Raw genomic sequence first — 14,252 nt, forward strand, 5'->3', positions numbered from 1 at the left:
CAATAATCTTGCAAAACAAATATATAAATGTGTACATATAGATCTATATATATGGATGTATATATATATCTATATATATAGATCTATATATCACTTTGATCACTTTGACCGACCAGTCCGTCAGGCGTCCATTTGACACCGCTGGTCACAGCACGCTGTCCACTCCTCTCTGGATCCACGTGATCCCAATCGTCCTCTTGAAATCGTCACTCCACCGTCGTGGAGGTCTTCCGGGTGGTCTTTTCCGCTCACGCGGGTACCACTCGACAACTGCGTGCGTCCACCGATTATCGGTGAGCCGGGCGACGTGTCCAGCCATCTATACTTGCTGCGAGTATACTCTGCGATGACATCTCTCACGCCGGACTTCTTGCTGATGATGTTGCTATTTATGTGCTCTCTCAACGAGATACCAAGCATTGACCTTTCCATGGCTCTTGAGCCGTTATCAGTCTTTGCTCTTCTCTCTTTGTGGTTAGCCCATGTTTCACTACCATATAACATTGCAGGCAGAACTGCACTGTTAATGAGGTTGGCGCTGGTGGTCCTGTCCAACCTTCCCTTGAGCACATCCCTTATGCCATTGAACGCCTTCCATCCGGCCCTTACTCTCCGTGAGATCTCCTTTTTGATATCCCGTCACATATTTACTTCCTGTCCCAGGTAGACATATTCCCTTACCTCCTCTATTTCATCACTGCCGATCACCATTCGACCTGTTGGTGCGTTGTCTGACCGCATGAACATTGTTTTCATGCGGTTCATCTTGAGACCCACTGCAGAACTTTTGATGTCGAGCTCCGTCAGCATAGTCTGAAGCTGATCCGTGTCTTCAGCGATGAGTAAGTACGACGTCGTCAGCGAAACGGAGGTGGGTGAGGAGCTTGCCATTCGATGCCTCTGATGATCTGTTCGAGACATACAGTGAAAAGTTTTGGGGAGATTGTATCTCCTTGCTTCACTCCCTTCTAAACCGGCACTCGTATGGCTGATGACAGTAGAGTTATGTCGGTTGTGCATCCGGAATTTGCCTCTCTGAGCAGCTGCATATATTGCACTTTGATTCCTTGCCTCTGCAGCGAGTTCAGCACTGCGTTGGTTTCGACGCTATCGAAGGCCTTCTCATAATCTATAAACGCAACGCAAAGAGGCAGCTTGTACTCATTTGCTCGCTCAAGCAGTTGCGTTAGAGCAAATATATGGTCCATTGTGCATGGTCGGGACGTCGGCGACTAAACTGACAACCCAACCAGGTTCGCTTGGTGAGGAGGGTGCTGTTGAAGACCTATATATATGGATGTATATATATAGATGTATATGTATACATGTACATGTATAGCTTTATATGTATACATGTAAATGTATAGCTGTATATGTATACATGTATATGTATAGATGTATATGTATATATGTATGTGTAGATGTGCATATATATAGATGTACGTGTAATATATATTATATATATATAATATATATATATATTATATATATATATATATAATATATATATATATGCGTGTGTGTGTTTGTGTGTGTGTGTTGTCCCCTAGCATTGCTTGGAACCGATGCTTTGTTTATGTCCCCGCTATAGCGGTTCGCAAAGAGACCGATAGAATAAGTACTGGGCTTACAAAAGAATAAGTTCTGGGATCGAGTTGCTCGATTAAAGGCGGTGTGTTCCAGCATGGCCGCTGTCAAATAACTGAAACAAGTAAAAGAGTAAAGAGTATACGTATACAAAGAGATGTGTATATATATATATATATATATATCATATAAATATATATATATATAATATATATATATTGATATGTATACATATATATGTATATATATAGATGTATATATATGGATGTATAATATATATATATATATATGTACATGTATATATATGGATGTATATATAATCCATGTGTATATATTATATAGATGTATGTAGTGTACATGTATATGTATAGCTGTATGCATACATGTATATGTATACATGTGTACGTATAGCTGTATATGTATACATGTATGTGTAGATGTATATATAGATGTACATGTAATATATACATATATATATATACACATATATATATGCATACATATATACAGCCATAACACACATCAACCCCCCACACACATACACACAATCTATTTTGTTTTGTGTGTGTGTGTGTAGTGGTGTGTATACACACACATATATTATTTATATATATATATATATATATAATATATATATATATATGTATATAAATATAAATATATATAGATATATATATATATATATATAATATATATATATATATATATATATTTTATATATATATGTGTTGGGTTATATATATATAGGATTCGTAGACAGGAACTGAAACAAATCAAGCGTATATAACGAGGTGGTTACAGAGGCTATGACGAAAGACCGAGACCTCTGGAGATATGTTGTGACTTCGAAGACCCGACATGAAGCGAGTTCATAGCTCGCAGGACGGTCTGCTGTGCTAACCTTGGATCGTAGAGTGACCCGCTGTTCTTGAGGAGACCTATTGAGTCAAGTACGTTAGCACCAACATCAAAATGAAAATCAATGGGAAATTGTAGTTAAGATACCCGTGCCGGTGACACGTAAAAAGCACCGTCCGAACGTGGTAGATGCCAGCGCCGCCTGACTGGCGTCCGTGTCGGTGACACGTAAAAGCACCAACCGATCGTGGCCGTTTGCCAGCCTCGTCTGGCCCCTGTGCCGATGGCGCGTAAAAAGCCCCCACTACACTAACAGAGTGGTTGGCGTTAGGAAGGGCATCCAGCTGTAGAAACACTGCCAGATCAGACTGGTGCTTGGTGCAGCCTCCTGGCTTCCCAGGCCCCGGTCGAGCCGTCCAACCAATGCTAGCATGGAAAACGGACGTTAAACGATGATGATGATGATGATGATGATGATGATGATATGTAATTGTATGTGTGTGTCTTTGTCTCTGTGTTTCGCAACTGCTGTTCATTTATTTACATCCCCATAACATACTAGTTTCACAAGAACAAACTAATAGAATAAGTACCAGGCTTATCAACATAAAAAACTCTAGGCTGTGTCTCATATTTTTGTTTGCTCACTCAGTTGTATCTATCAATTTATCTTTGTATGTGTGTGTATATATCTATATCTATCTATCTATCTATCTATCTATCTATCTATCTATCTATCTATCTATCTATCTATCTATCTATCTATCTATCTATCTATCTATCTATCTATCTATCTATCTATCTATCTATCTATCTCTGTCTATGGACGTGCTGTCACTTCGACTCCGAAGGTAATCGTTTATTTTGACTATTTATAGCCCAATTTTGTGTACATTTTTGTAAATAAGTGTGTAAGGCACCCAACTTTCGTTTGAGTGCTTTTCCAAGGGAGGAATTCGCCCCTAGGGGCAGTTTCAAACCCTATTAATTTTGTAATTTCTTTCTCGACATTTTCAAAATGTCAAGAAATTGTATGTAGTTGTTGTAGAACGAGGTTGCCTTTATCGACCAGCTTTCTCCTAGACTGGAAACGCTAGGAGAAAAAAAGAATTTTTGCGCGCAAAGTAAAATTATCAATGACTTTGCAATGAACGCTACAACTACTTGTAGTAACAGCCCTGTCACCAACACCGCCACTAGCAAGAACAACATAGAGACTACTACTGTTACCACCACCGCCTTCACCACCACCACCACCACCGCCGCCACCTCATCCACTACCTCAACTACCAACAACAACAACAATAACAATGACAACAAAAATAAAAATTGCGCCACCATTTCGACATCTGCTGCCTCGGCTGTCTCTTCTGCCACTGACACCACCACCAACAACAAAAACAACAATAACAACAACAACAATTCCGTTCAGACCTGTTTTACTCCAACAACAAAAAACTGAAGTAATAAACAAACAAACAAAAAACTGTAACCACCAAACAATTGACAAAAGCTGCTCGAATACAGGATAAATTATGAAAATAATTTTCCACCCCTTCCTACTTGCACAATCGAACCAACACACCAATTTTACAAACTGCAGCCAACAACAACATCACCACCAGCAACAACAATAACAAAACAACAACAAATTTCGCTGAGGCGATTAAAGAAAAAAAACAACAGTATATTTTACTGCTCAACAAATACAAGACACGAACATTACAATAACAGAATTAGATGGTATAGTAAAAATAAACATACCAGAAGAAATATTAGATAAGATGAAAAAAAAGAACAATTATTTATAAAATAATTAATAAGAAAACAAAAAGCCCAGAGAAGGCTAACACAAGCAAAATAGAAAAATGCTTGAAACCCATCTGGAACTACAAAGACTATGTGACCTGGTGGAACAAGTTTGCACACATACAAGTAGTTTTCCACAAGAGCAAGAGTTTCTCAACGCTAACTCTTCATTCAGATGAACTTACATTAACACCAAGCTATCGGGGACAGAAAGTGACTAAGATCACTTTAACAATGTCCCAAAAATAGCTAATAATCTATGGCTAGTAAAGGCCTTATGTGAAAAATGAAAATTTCACTATTTTGGAAACCACGGTCACGGAGCACAAAAACTGGGTGGGAAAAAAAGTAGAATTTCTACTACATATAAATCAAGAAGACATAAAAAAATACCCACCCAGATATGTGTATCAGAAGACCACAAGTTGTATGTGGTCGTCGATGGCAGAAGACCACGTTGCTACATATGCGGCAGTGAGCAACACCTAAAAAAAGACTGCAAATCTGCCGCAAGAAAACAACAGCAACAACAACAGCAGCCGGAAAAAAAACAAATAAACCAGGTTTACTACCCACACCACGTTTTGCACGAACAAACCTCACCAACCAAACAACCAAACAACTGCAGCACCAAGAACAGAACCAACAATCACCAACAACAAAAAAACAACAACCAAGAATAAACCAACTCCCAAACCAAGGACATCTGCCAAAAAGACACTCAGCGAAATGAAGAAACAATACTAACTCCAAATCCCCACAAAATTGAGACCCCAAACAACACAACAATACCTACAATCACTCAAACACAAAATACCCACACCCCACCTCCAAAACCGCATACACCACAACCAAACGCCTCACCAACACCAACAACAAAATCAACACAGTCTACAATAGACCCCAATATTTTCCCTCTTCCAAGCTCTGATTCTTCTGATTTGTCATTAGACGAAGAAGACACAGAAGATTGGCAAATAGCCACAGGGGGGAAAGAAAAAGGGGAAAAAAGAAAAGAAAGATAACAAACAAAGCAGGAAGATACACCACTCCCGAAACAAAAACATCCACAGAAAACAAACACATCAACACAAACACACCATCATCAAACCCCCAACAATGTTGACAGCCATAAACACAAACAACCACGACCTAATGGAACACATTAGGTCAAACACCAACATAACTGAAAACGACATAAAAACAAGTAACCACCCACGCACAACACCACACAACACATTAAAAATACACGTAACACAGAACACATACAGCACCCTGAAATCTCTTTACCCTGATGCAGTAGGGAGATTTCAAAAGTATTCATAAAAAAACTATACAAAAGCCTCATAGAAGAAGACCGTGAGGTGAAAGACAAAGGACTTTCGAACAACAAGTAACCTTTTCTCTCTCTCTTTCTTTTTTGCACTTTCTTTTCGTGTGTAAAACACAATTTTATCGGAACATGCTCAGAATAGGCAGTATAAATGTACGTGGCTTGGGGTCGCCTTGGAAACAAGGCTACCTGTTAAATGACATCAAGTCACTAAATCTGAATATCATAGCCATCAGTGAGACCAGACTCCACAGCTTGCGGGCACTCCAGCACATTTTCGGTACACATTTCAACATTTATTTTTCTCCGTGTCTACCGAGAATGGGCGGAGGTGGCACCGCGGTGCTTATCCGGAAGAGTCTGGATCTCAAAGTAAGAGCAAATTCCTAGACCCGGAGGGTAGGCTGGTCGTTTTGGATGTCGATGGCAGCAATGAGTGTGCTTTTCGACTGATAGCAGTTTATGCTCCGTCCTTAACAGGCCGACCAGATTTCTTTCGACGTCTAGAGTCTTTCATGGAACGTCTCGTCCTTTACTTTTAGTGGGGGATTGGAATGCCACCCTGGACACGCATCTAGACTACGTGGGCAGAGATAGCAATAGAAGGGGATGCAAATGCCTCAAAGACCTGCTCAGACGTTTCCAACTGTCTGACAGGTACCGACTGGACCACCCGAATGTGCCAATGTGGACATGGAGTAACCGCATCGGGTCGTCCAGATCATACTTAGATAGAGTATTCTGTAGGACAATAGATAAAAATAGTGTAGGTTGTCCACAATTTCATATAGTCAGTTACACAGATCACAAGTTTGTGACTTGTACACTTGACTTAGATAAGACACATAGGCAGGGTCCTGGTTACTGGAAACTGAACGCGTCTTTTACAGCACGACAGGTTTACAGGGACCGGATCAGCATTAGTTAGAGAGCTTTGACGGGTACCATCATCAACAACAGATGGTGGTATGCCCTAAAAAAAGCAATTAAAGCAGAATCAGTCAGATACAGTAGAGCCCTAGCATTAGACCGAAATAGAATAGAGGGAGAATTAGTTAAGGTTTTAGAAGAGGCACTTAGAACTGGCATCGCGTCCAACGTGCTGGCGGCGAGATTGGCCCTCGACCAACACCTCAACGCCAAACACGAGGGATGCGTTGTCAGAGCTAGGATGCGTGCTCTGAGGAACGAAGGAGTTGGAGCGCCCAAGAGGCCCGAGTGGTGGAGACGCAACGAGGCAACAGAGCCACCATCAAGTCTCTTATAGATGAACAGGGGCGCGAATTGCTCGAGCCTAAAAGGATGTGTGGGGCTTTTCAACAACACTTCACCCAACTGTTTGGGACAAGTGGTGAGTCAGAACGCAGAGTGGACTTTAGTGCCTACCTGCATGCCTTGCCACGACTCTCAGCAAGAGAGGTGGAGTCTTGTGAAAGGCAGCTGCGGACGTACAGGATGCGATGGTAGGCTGCGCGAGAGACAAGTCACCAGGCTTGGATGGTCTGCCCTACGAACTTTATTTTCATATGCCAGACTTGTTTGGAGGCGTCTTGGCAGCTGTCTACTGCAACTGGCAGCAAAACGGGAGTATTCCTGCTTTTGTAAAGCGAGGAGCAGTGGCACTGATTAAGAAAGACCCAAACAAGGGGGACGTCATAGATAATTTCAGGCCCATCACTCTGCTCAACGCAGATTTGAAAATTTGGCCAAGGTGTTAGCCGAGAGGTTGGCGCTTGTCATCAAGAAACTAATCGACAAGGCGCAAACATGCGCCGTGCCGGGTAGAAGTATTCATGACAACCTCCATCTGATGCGCTACATCATAGACAGGGTAGTTAAGAATCCTGGCATGGGTGGGGCGCTGATCAATTTGGATCAATCAAAAACCTTCGATAGGGTAGACCATCACTACTTGGAGGCTGTCCTTAAAGCGGCTGGTTTCGGTCCAGTTTTCCGCGGTTGGATCGCTGCCTTATACAGCGGCATCCGCTCAGTAGTTCGCGTAAATGGTCATCTATCCAGACCTTTTAACATCATGCGTTCGGTTCGTCAGGGATGCCCCCTCTCATCGCTGCTGTATGTACTGACTCTGAGCCACTACTGCGGAAACTGGCGACGCTGAGGGGCATCCCACGAGAGCTGGGATGCGGGAGGAGCGTGTCTGCATACGCGGATGACGTCACCGTCATAGTGTCGAGCTACCAGCACATCGAGCTGGTCGGCGAGACACTAAAAGAATAGAAGCGGTAACGGGAGCAAAAATTAACCGGGAAAGTCAGTGGGCTTGCGGCTCGGCACCTGGAGAAGCAAGCCCATGCCGTCCAACAGCGTCTCCATTGTGGGACGCTGGACGGACGGACCGGTTAAATTGCTCGGGGTCTGGTTCGGTCCGGACCTCCAAATGAGAAGAACTGGGGCGAGATAACGACTAGGGTGGCTACTCTCACCCAGAAATGGGCTGAGAAAGCTATCCCTAAAGGTCGGGCGGAGGTGGCGAACGCGTACATCGCATCCGTCATCGAGTATCGTCTGACCGTCGTGCCTTGTCCCGACCCTACCATCACCAAACTGGAACGTATACTCTTCCGCTTCTTGTGGAAGGGAAACGTTCCGATGGTTAGGCGATCCATTTGCTGTCAACACCCGCTAAATGGAGGGCTGGGCATGCCGTGGTTGATGATGCACAGACATGCGCTGAGACTGCGACATCTCCGGCGCTTCATAGACACGGTGAACAGGTGTGGTCGCCTTTTGTGCGGCGCGCTTTCCCGCAGCTCGTCTCCTTGGACGAACTACAGTCATGGATCAAGCAGAGACCGAGGCTAGGCGAATGGCACCGCGAGTGTCGCGTTGCTCTCAAGCAACTCTGCCGTCCGGGATCGAACTTGTGCGACTCCATCACAACAAAGGCATTCTATAGAGGATTAGTGGAGGGGAGGTGCGACGACGAACTCGGGCAGAGTCTGGGCGTCGACGAGGAACACCTGACCCGCCTGTTCAGGACAACTTTCGGGCCGGGACCTATGAACAATCACCAAAGATCCCTGGCCTGGCAGTGCTATCGAGAAGCATTACCTGTTCGGGATAAGCTCTACAGACACGGTTCCAGACACACTGGACCGACTTGCCCGAGATGCGGTCAGAGCGACGAAACCGTTCTGCACGCACTCGTGCAATGTCCAACCATTTCAGACCTGTGGGCTTATGCCGAACGGCTGCTGTCACGTGTGGGACGAATCCGCCTATCGGCCGAGTCTATCGTGAGAATTGCTCCGCCCCCTTCCCTCAACCGGGAAGGCAAGGCAGTTTTCATCGTACTGGTGGCCATGGTGAAAGAATGTGTGTGGTGGACCCGAGCGAAAGGATTAGAGAAAACACTTACCTCTCTGGCCAATCGCTCATCAACTTTTTCAAGTACCACTTGAAAAGGAAGGTGAGAATGGAGAGTGAAGTTTTGTCTCGCGAAAGATTCAAAAAAAGATCGGTGAATGTTGCAAAGATGGTGCGTGCTAGTGACGAAACCATTTTGAGCATGATCCTGTAGATCGTAAAAAAGAAAGAAAGAGAGCATTTTGATCTCATGTGATTCTTTCCTCCCTGACTGAGGTTCCCGTGGTCTTTTCTGTAGGCTTTTCTTCCCACGGATGAACCCAATCTTGTTATATCAATGTTTTTATCATTATTTCTGTGATACACGATTTCCTTTTTTTTTCTTTTTTTCCTCCTCTCGATCCCTTTTGATCGCAATCTTACATTTATTTTCTTTTTTTCCACCCTCGAAAAGAAAAGGTCTGCATTTGTATTTGTCCCCTCTGTATTCAGCCCTGTGTGGCTAATAAAAGAAAGTTATCTCTCTCTCTCTCTCTCTCTCTCTCTCTCTCTAAATATATATATATATATATATATATAACACCCTAATGGGGGCCTTAACTCCCAAATTTTAGTAATTTCTGTTATGATCCCAAACTACGTCAAGAGTACTGAATAGATCTTTATGAAATTGGAAATTATATTCTATGCATAAAGGCCATAACCCCCATAACAATTCATATATTTTTGCTCTTGATTAAATTTTTACCATAGATATTAGACACAAATGAAGTAATATTTATAAACTTTCATCTTCTTACAAGTTAGAAAAACCTCTCCATGGGGACTTAACACCCACAATTTTGTCATTTTATCTAAGCAAAAACGAATACAGTTGTGCATAAAAGATGAGCATTATTTGTAATTCAATGGTACAACAGTGTAACAGTTTGCTTTGACATATACTTACATTGTGATTTCTGCAATGTGCTGCATAAATCGTCAAGTAAATGAGAGGCATCTTTGACTCCACTGATCAGTTGCAAAGTGTTGAGTAAGGTTATTTGATTGCAGACCTCCTTTCAGTCTCTTTATTATCACTGGGTCACACTTTGTTCCCAGATGGTAACATTGATTTCAAGGCCTTCCCAGATGAGTGACTGGTTATTCAAAGATATTTATAGATTGTAAATTTATTCTGTCCAGTTACGTATCAGTATAGTGGTCATTTGCAAACTCCAGGGGTGACACTTTTATTTCTCCTTAGCCTTCACGTCACACATTTGTTAATGTTTATTTCAGTTGGGTCACGTCCATCCAATTGCTATAGATTCGTAATGCATCTTACGGCTGTGCCTGTCACCTGGATGGTGAGGAATCCTACATTGTGGAGTGGTAACGACTAGGATAGGGTAGCTGACTGCTTATTGTGATCATTCGTCCTTTGCTTTCCTGTAGCTTTACTCTCTTTTGCAAACCCAGTGAACATATATTTCCTATTTTGAAAGAAATTCAAACAATAGATATAAGACCCAAGTTAAAAAGATTCTCAACAATTCAACTTCTCTGGTTGACATTAAGATGGCCACCCCCAACAGGGGCCTTAACTCTTACATTTTAGAGCTCCATGACCTTCATTTTTCAGGAACAAAATCTTTTTAACAGGTTCAATAAGACTGGAATTTTGGAATATGCGCATAAAAATCAGTAGTATGGGATACATTTTGCACGATTACAATTTTTTTAGGGTGTGTAAAAAAGGAAATAACCCTCATCTGCAATTTTGATGAAATTCAAAACATAGATATTCCAGTACATTACAGAAAATATAACAGAAAAGTCTAATTCTTCAATTGCATGTAACATGGGCAACGCCGGTATCTCTGCTAGTGTATATATATATATATAATATATATAGATATATATATATACACTAGCAGATATATATATATATATATATATATATATATATATATATATATATATATATATATATATATATATTATATATATATATTATATATATATAATATTATATATATATATATATATATATTATATAATATATAATATACATAATATAAACAATTGCAGCGTGGAAGGTATTTATAAGCCATTTAAAAACAAACAATATCCATTCGATTCATTCAGCATTTGAGAAGCTTGACCTGTTCATTGATAAAATTCCGTGCTGCATCTTAGCATGGAATTTTGCAGTGAGCATATCAATGTCTCAAAGCGACGAATATATTTTGGCAAATCAAATTTAAATGATACCAATTGTGGCCAGTCCGTCGTTTGAGACGCACAGACTCAGTAACTTTACTGTCGTCCTCCTTAAATCTATTCTCCAACACATACCGAGCTTTATACGGGATGATCTGGACCTTTTAAACCATCTCACGAACAAAACCAGGAAGGATTCCCTTCTGGTTTCATTCGATGTAGTAAACCTCTACACCTCGATTCCTTACGAATACGGAATAATAGCCATACAAATACTGGCTGGAAAAATTCCTAAATGACATTCCTGACCGAATCGGAAAAGAATTCATCGTTGAAGGAATAAAATTCATCTTACAGAACAACTTCTTCAACTTGAACACTTACAGTCAAAAATCGGGCACGGCGATGGGAACGAGGGTAGCCCCTACTTTTGTCAACCTTGTCATGGCATACTTGGAAGTTCAAACATACAAACACGCTAGACTGAAATTTGTAGACAACTTCTAAAAATACTTACTCACCAACTGGAAACGCTACCAGGATGACTGGATCATCCTGTGGCCACATAACCTTGAACAACTCCCAAAATTTAAAAAACTTAATCAACAGCGTTAACCACAGTATCCAGTTCACAATGGAATACGGCTACAAACAACTACCCTTCCTGGACATCTTTAATCATAGAGAGAGATACTGAAATTGAAACCATCTTCTTCAAACCAACGGACTCAAAACAATATTTTCTATTCTCCTCCTGTCACCCAAAACATACTAAAATAAATATACCGTTCAACTTAGCGAGAAGAATTTTCACGATTGCATCAAATCCTGAAACTCGAGAAAAGCGACTCCAAAAACTTAAAAACACATTACTTGATAGCAAATACCCGGCCATTGTAATCAAAAACGTAATAGAACGTGCTAAAATGATAGACATCCAAGAGTTACGGAAAACAAGGAAACACTATGATATACTTAAAGCTTTATCTTACGTATCAACACACAATCTAAGGAAAGTTTAAGCATACTATATCATCCACCAAAACATACCCCTCCTTATGAAGGGGTCGCGAATGAAAAAGGCACTAGAAACATATAGGATTATTAAAAGCAAGAGACAACCGCAATCCCCCAAAAAGTTACTCACCAGGGCCAAATTACCCACCAAAAATACAACCCCACTAGTCAAAAACTGCAACCGCATAACTGCGGAACTTGTATCTTCCTCTGAGAGGGCTCAACATACAAATTTACGTCAGGTCAAACTTTTACCATAAAAAGTCACTTCACCTGTGCTTCGAAGAACTTAGTCTATGTTCTCAAATGTGGACAGTGTGGTGGGGGCTACATAGGTCAAACTAGTTTAACATTGAGGGATAGACTTACGGTGCACAGGTAACAAATCCGGGATCTCGTAAGTAAGCACCTAGACCAATGCCCCGTAGACATAAACCCGAAGTACCCTCTCGTCCCTCTCTATCAACGCACCGGGAACACTTCAACCCAATTCCCTTTAAATAAGGAAAGCATACTCATTAAAAAATTTTAAAAACCACAGCTAAATATCCTTTAGAAAGAAGAAAAACAGTAAAGAGATAAAGGAAAAAAGACTCAATTTCTCCACAAAACAATCATGAACAACAAACAATTAAAAAAACTTTAGTAACAGTATTCCACCCGGGTTTCGAAGCTGCAACAGTTGCTGACGTCACCTACCACTAGACCAATGAAAATTTACAAACACCAGTTGCTGACGTCACCTAACTCTAGATAAATCAAAACCGAATCAACAAATACAACGAAATTACCCTTTAAGAGAATCAACCAACCAGGGAAGCCAACCAGTCAGAACGACAACTTAACCACCGGAAAAACAAAACGTCACCAGTATTTTAACGAATCAAAAATCAAATCCGCCCGAGGAACAAATTATAAATATACCTGATTACAAAATATACCGCTACAAGAAAAAGCTCCTACGGAAAGAGGATAAGAGAAACTAAACCAAATTCCCTTTTTTTATTATCTTCATTTCTCCCTCTTAACTCAGTGTGACCGATCATTACTAACATTAATGAGCTTTGTACATTCAAGCAAATTGATGTACAGTTTTAATATTATTGAGTGCTATGAACATTTAAACTTGTCAGCATTGAAATTCCTGTACCTCTCCTCCTAATTCATAATTCTGAATTTGTCTGTTACGAACATTTTTATTTGTCAACATTGAAACTCTTAAAGATGTTTTTCTAATTCATAATTTTAAACTTTTATTATTGATAAACAAAAAATATTGTTCAAACTAGTCTGGTATATATGTAAATAAATGTATTTTAAACTATTACAAGTTTTCCAAATTTAGATGCATTTTCAACAACAAATTTGCCTATATGTGTATATTTATATATATATAATATAGATAAATCGAGTTAAACGCAAGTGTTATTCAAATTCCTTTACTTCCGACATATATTTCAAAGACAAAGGAATAAAATGGTGTAAAAGAATGCAGTCTTCTCATCAGAGAAAGAAAGAAACCAAACACACCAATAAGACGTTTTAACAGAATGTGAAAGGAATAAAATGGTGTAAAAGAATGCAGTCTTCTCATCAGAGAAAGAAAGAAACCAAACACACCAATAAGACGTTTTAACAGAATGTGATAACTGCGTTTATGATGAAGGGAACGCTATCAAGTTTTTCTTTAAAACCGTTTGTAGATATAACGTCAAAGATTGTTTATAGAAAGAGAAAGGAATTAGCACAAAACTAATAGCGGAGATAAGTGAATTAGAATCCGACTTTTGACTGTCTTCTTACGTTGAACATTATTACTGAACATTTATGGTGTATTTTAGAAAAACAAGTAAGGAGTCGATATCCTCCACTATCATCACTACAAGAACTGGAGAATGTTTTAGCTGAAGAATGGACAAAAATTCCTTGGGAAACAATACAAACTTTGTACAAGTCCATGCTTCATAGAATTCAAGCTGTAATTACTGCCAAAGGTAGTCCTACAGCGTATTAAAATAAATTTGCTTGAAATTTTAAGGTGTTTCCATTATTTGCTAACTCCTGTATATATGTAATCTATATATAAATATAATATATCGTTGGCGATTTTCTT

The sequence above is a fragment of the Octopus sinensis genome, linkage group LG20, assembly GCF_006345805.1.
Source record: "Octopus sinensis linkage group LG20, ASM634580v1, whole genome shotgun sequence".
Lineage (NCBI taxonomy): Eukaryota > Metazoa > Mollusca > Cephalopoda > Octopoda > Octopodidae > Octopus > Octopus sinensis.